The sequence below is a fragment of the Chlamydotis macqueenii genome, chromosome Z (assembly GCF_036417535.1).
Source record: "Chlamydotis macqueenii isolate bChlMac1 chromosome Z, bChlMac1.mat, whole genome shotgun sequence".
Lineage (NCBI taxonomy): Eukaryota > Metazoa > Chordata > Aves > Otidiformes > Otididae > Chlamydotis > Chlamydotis macqueenii.
In genome coordinates this window covers 22,694,250-22,700,249 of record NC_141593.1, presented here as the reverse complement: position 1 = coordinate 22,700,249, position 6,000 = coordinate 22,694,250, and positions in this window count along the sequence as shown.

Here is a 6,000-nt window from a genome sequence, read left to right as displayed (position 1 = left end):
AATAGCAGATTATTTCATGCCCATTGGCCAAGGTTTACGGTCAATAAAGGTCACAGTGCTGGCCAGGCTGGCTCCTGGCTGCTGCACAGGTGCCCCAAGCAGTTACTCCCCTGGCCACCAAGCGATCCAGATAAGCCTCTGGGTCAAACTCAGTCCGTGCCTGTGGCATGGCCAGAGGTAAATTTCACCATTCCAAGGGCGGATTTATCCATCCTTACCATCAGCAGTGCGGCGTTCACCTGTTTCCCACAGTTAAAACTGGGCCAGTAGATGAGGGAGTCAGTCTGTCCTTCTTATTTACCACTGCACCACTGGTCTTTGCCCCAAAGGCTTTAGAGTCTACTTTGAAGCAAAGCATGAAAGAGCATAAACAAACAGGGAAAGGACAAATGGAGATCAAAGGTGACCAGGGCAACAAAGATAAGATCAAGTAATGATGCGTATCTGCCCTTGTCCAATTTAATGGTTACAAATCGTCTTAAAAATCAGCTGACATTCCAACAGCTTTAGGGTTAATTATATTGTGTGCGGTTTGGTTTCCTATTTTTAATCAGATTTTTCTCTTTCCTCAGAGGTGCCTCAGCAGAAGTAATTTTGAGTGGAAACCATCTGTAAAAGGCCAAAGCTTTGACCTAGTTCAGAAACAGAAGTCTGTAAACAGCACAGGAGAATTCAAGGGAGGAGTGGAGAGATGAGTCATTTAGGGTGCCAGCCCAAGGAAAGAGGGGAACAAAGTCACTGAGGAGATCAGATTAGGAGTTGATGGTCTAGGATACTTAGAGATCTGGGAATACAAATCCAATCCCATTTTACTGGGCAAGCAACACACTCTTGCGCCAGGGCTTTCCAGCTGCAAAAGGAGAGCAACATTGTCTTTGTTTTCCTACCTGAGGTATATATGGAGAAATCAGAGAGATTAAAGGGAGTGATGTGTTCGAATATGGCGTCTGACAGCACAGTGCAAGAGTAAGGGCAGGAGCCTGGGGAGGAGGGCTAGCAACATGAATCTGTGAGCCCACTACTGCAGGAAGTCCACAGAGCTGTGCAGAGCTCTAATAAATAACAAGCTGGAGACAAGGAAAGCTAGAAATTTAGAAAAGCCATAAGGTGACCCTGTCTGCTGTGACTCGCCATTTAATAAAATTAAGATTTAACCTTTTCTGTAGTTTCCTGTGGATAAGCCACAACCATCTCATACAGATTCAGCTCAGCAGATCTCTACTATCATTTCTTGCTGTGAAATCATATTATTCCAAATGCTTGACTTCATTACCATGGCAGACAGATCACTGCTGTTATAGGACCTTTTTATGTATGACACGCACACCACTGCTTCTCTGCTCTGTTTGCTAGCCTTTTTCATTGTCTCCATCAGGCACAGAGCAACAAGAAACGCTACCAGTGTAATTTACTCTGCTCAGCATGCTATTTTGCTAAAATATTTTTTCTTTCATACGGCATCCCCAAAAATAAATAAATATGAGAATATTATTATGGTTGAAAAATCAAGCTAGTTAGGTAATGTCAAACTGGCAGACATTCAGCATCCTTCAATTACCCCCCTCGTACATATGCATTCTGGCATAGCCTTTAATTAACGTGATCATACCATTTTTTTTTTCCAGTGAAAACATGTCATTAAGTACCCAGGGTGAATGAAGACCCAGTACAGAGCATTCTGCTTTCTCCTTAATATTTAACAGGCTTATTTTCTGTAATCCTCAAAACCCAGCTCCAAAGACAGACTAATTAATTTCTGCCTGTTTTTCTCCCATGCCACTACAGTATGCAAGTGCTTCAGAAACAACATATTCATTTTCACAGCAGCCTGTGGAGATGGGCAAAGGGTAAGGAGGTGTGGGAGGTAATAATTTTCATTTTACAAGAAGTGAGCCAAAACTGTAATCCTCAGTAGGGACCAGGCTCAAAGACAGCCCCCATGTTCCCATCCCAGATCAGAGAAGTGTAAATCACCCATCCCCAAGCTGGGCTCCACAGGGATGGCACACACTTCAGTCCGTGGCAGGGGCACTCGGACAGGCTGGTGCAAGTCCCAGGGCACGTGGCCCCACCAAGCTGCCCCAAGGGACACAGCGAGCCTGGGGAGCCCCAGGGGATAACGTGCACCAGGATTTATGTGCACAGGATTTGTCATCAAAAATGGCCAAGTTGTTTCAGCTGAAGTTTTCCAGTAAAATTAGCTTGACCCAGAAATCTGGCAAGGATGTGCTCAGCTCAGGGGCTCACACTTTGTCAAAAGCTACAAAGTGACTGAAAACAGAATTTGACAATCAGAAAAAAAAAAATAACTATAATAATAAGCTCTAATCCTCATACTGAGAAAAAAAAAAAGTAGCATGTCTGGCTGTATCCAACAATGAGATTGATTTTGACAGTCTGACAGCATAGTTTTAATTGCTGTTTATAGCACAGCACTTTTCTGTAGCCACATAATCAATTTGCAGCGCTGCCAGCAGCTAAACACAGCCACGTTTGCACACCAGCTCAGGGAGACGGACCAGGGCGGTCTCGCCTGCTCTGGGCTGCAGATGGGCTGGCACTGCTCTGGCCATCACCACCTCTGCCCAGGGCCATCTCCTGCCCTCACTAAAGTCAGGGGCACACTACCAGGGTCACGTTAACTGCACTGGAAAACATCTTTATAAGGGTACAGCTCAGGGCCACATCCAGCACCAGGAGCTTTCGGATGACGCATGAGTTTGAAGGACATCACTTTCATCTTGACAGGTGAGTGGGGCAATGTGGGTCCATCTTTTCCAGCCAGTGCCAAAGTGCATCTGTGAGGATGAAGGACCCTAGGCAGGACGCTCATCCAGCCATCATGTGTTTAAGCATCACAGCCTATCACAATGAGACTTCCTTGGTATGGTGTGATTACTAAACAGCAGTAACAGTCAGAGACCCCAGAGCACAAGTTATTTTCTGAAGCACTGACACCAGATTTTTACCCAACTACTGTGAACAGAAGAGACATGATTAGGTCTGAACACAACTGCTTTAAAAATATATATATTTTTTTTAATATATATATGAAAAGCTGACAGCTCAGGCACACAGTCAAGTGATCACCAGTCAGCTATACACGGCAGATCTGTGCCATAGACCATGTGCTGCATGTGCTGCTGTTGAACCTGAGAGGCCTTTTACACCAAACCAGATTAAAAATCCTGCATCAAGTGACGTTAATTCACTGCTTCAGCACTCGGAGTCATCACAGTGCTGCACAACCACTGCCACTTTTTACTCCAATAGCCAAAGACTGGAAAGCCTCTGCAGCAAACCTTCCTACGCCCCTCTCAGAAAGCTTCATGATCACCTTCTTTAAACTAGTGGCAAAGTCACTCCTCTTTTGCAGACCCTAACCAGGCAAAGAAGTTGCCTTGAAGAAATGCTCTACTTACTCTTAAAAAGAGAGGGGTCAGCATAGGCTTCAAACAGCACCTCTTCCCTTCTTCCTGAAGCGGCACTGAAGCAGGCACACATCCTTCTCAAAGTCAATGGAAAATCAGATGGTCCCCGCAGTTAAAGATGTGCTTATAGGGCTGGATTGAAAAAATATGCTCAGATGTTTTTCTGAGTCAGAGCCAGAAAAAAATTCCTCCCATCCATCCCTTTTGCATGAGACTCATCACAGCAGCAGATAGACAGCAGTTTTCATTAAATACCGGCTATCAGTGTGAGATTCAACACATCCTTAATTACAACACTCTGACTGGCATCCCCACAGTATTTTTTCATGGCAAATGCAAAATCTTAATCTCCACAGCAGCACACCAGCTCACAGCAAACAGCCCTGGGAATAGTACATAGCACCCTGTGAGACACAGGTAAGACAAACTGTTCCACGTTACAGCAAACACCAGCATGTTTTAAACTTGCTCTAAACCCAGCCAAATGAGAGACATTCATTTGAAGGAATTAACGTAAATAATTAGATTCACACACCAAGGCGATCTGTCTGCAATTCTTACCCAAATTTGCTAGCTAACAGGTGACTGCTTGTGGTCTGAGCAAGCATAGACTGTTACGAAGTGAAAATAAATGCAATAATTCTAAATCTAAAGACAAAGTAGGCACTTACATTAGAAAGATCTATCTACCAAAATCTCTGAACAGATGTGCTTTTCAAGCAGGCTTGGACAAAATATTTTATATATGTTGATTAAGTGACACCAACAGGCTCGGTAAAGTCTTCTACCTCTGTTTTTATGAGCTGAGAATAAAGAAAGTTGCATTTCAGAGAAAAGAAGAGTAGCAAACCATGGCTACCAATATTCAAATGACAAAAACATCTGAGTGAATTCCAGATGTCAGCCATGTGTTATGGTTTAATAGTTCAGCTCTGAGTCACAAGCACAGAAACCTGTTATGAAACACAACCTTGCTCGCATGTGTGTGTGCACGCACCAGCGTGAACTACTTAAGAAAGAAAAATCATCTTCTTTGTGGCATTAGTAACACTGGAGAAAAGTGGCTAATCTGAGCTGAGGTGGGAGAAAATTAGCAAAGTTTCTCCTATGCCATGGACCAAGAGCATGATAATTTGTAGTTTTAATATTTATAAAGAATGAGTTAAAACAGAAGAGAAATTACTCTTGCTTGTGAAGTGCTAAAAGTCCAATCACACTCTGTGTCTTGAATAATTGCTAGCCTAAATCATCTGCACCCCTGCCAGTTGAAACTCATGGAAGTCCAAGTAATTCCTAGGCCAGATCTTTCAAGCACTAATATTTATATTGTGGTTTATTAGGTCCTTTTACTATTTTTTTTTTGTTCTCATATAAAAGGAATAAATATCTGTGGCACCAATGTTTAGCAAGAGCTCTCACATACCTCCTCTTCTTTCTGATGAAGAAACGTAGAAGAGAACTATATATTGCTCTGTATATAGTTTACAGAATCATAGAGTCATACAATAGTTGGGGTTGGAAGGCACCTTTAAAGATCATCTAGCCCAATCCCCCTGGCAAGGAGCAGGGACATGATCAGGTTGCTCAGAGACCCGTCCAACCTGGCTTTGAATGTTTCCAGGGATGGGACATCCACCACCTCTCTGGGCAATCTGTTCTTACCACCTTCATGGTAAAAAAATTTTTCCTAATGTCTACTCTGAATCTTCTTCCCTCTGTTTTAAAACCATTACCCCTCATGCTATCATAACAGGCCATTTGTGGCCACGAGCAGGCCCCCCTCGCCCGGTGTTCTCAGCCTTCCCTGGCTCTATACAGTGGATGCACAGGGGAGCTGGGAAGCGAGATGCTTGCTCCCTGCTGTGCTCCTGCTTGGCTGCCTGCCCAAAGCACGGACCTGCATGCAAGCGGAGTGATCTACTTTGGCTCATCAGTTTTTCACTCATCCCTTCCTCCTGGAACCAATGCTTCCCGCACTGCACTCCCACCAGCTGCAATCAGCCTGCTCCCTCCCTCCCTCCCTCCGTCTGGGTGGCCTCCACCCCAGAGGCAAGTGAAGTCAGGAGCTTCAGGAACTGGACCAATTGGTCTCGGGGAATTTGCACAGTGGTGAAATCCATAACAAGCTATTGACACTTTTCCACCCCCAAGAATTACACCCCTGAACACTCACAGACAATTTTCCTGGTCAATTTCAGATGTCCGTTTACATTTGGAGGTGCACAAGGCAGGTCTACGCACCTACACAGCCACTCACCAGTGCAAACCTAGGCCAGATAGGCCAGAGTGTCAAGTGCACACACCTGAGGTACACATCAACTACATGCTAGGCATGCACAAATAGACCCACATTGTTATGAAAAGTAGGCCTTTAAAGCTCTGTTTGAATAAGCCATATTAGAGGATTTTAATGACTCCATGAAAGAACAAGCAGGATAGTGGCAAGGAATGGACCCAAGAGGAACCACTTCCAAGAAGGACAAGCTGGTAGGGTGGAGAGGGGAAGAAAGGCGAGCAAACTTCAGCCAGGGGAACCACAGCTGGGCCATCCTCTCCTTGGTCCTCCTGG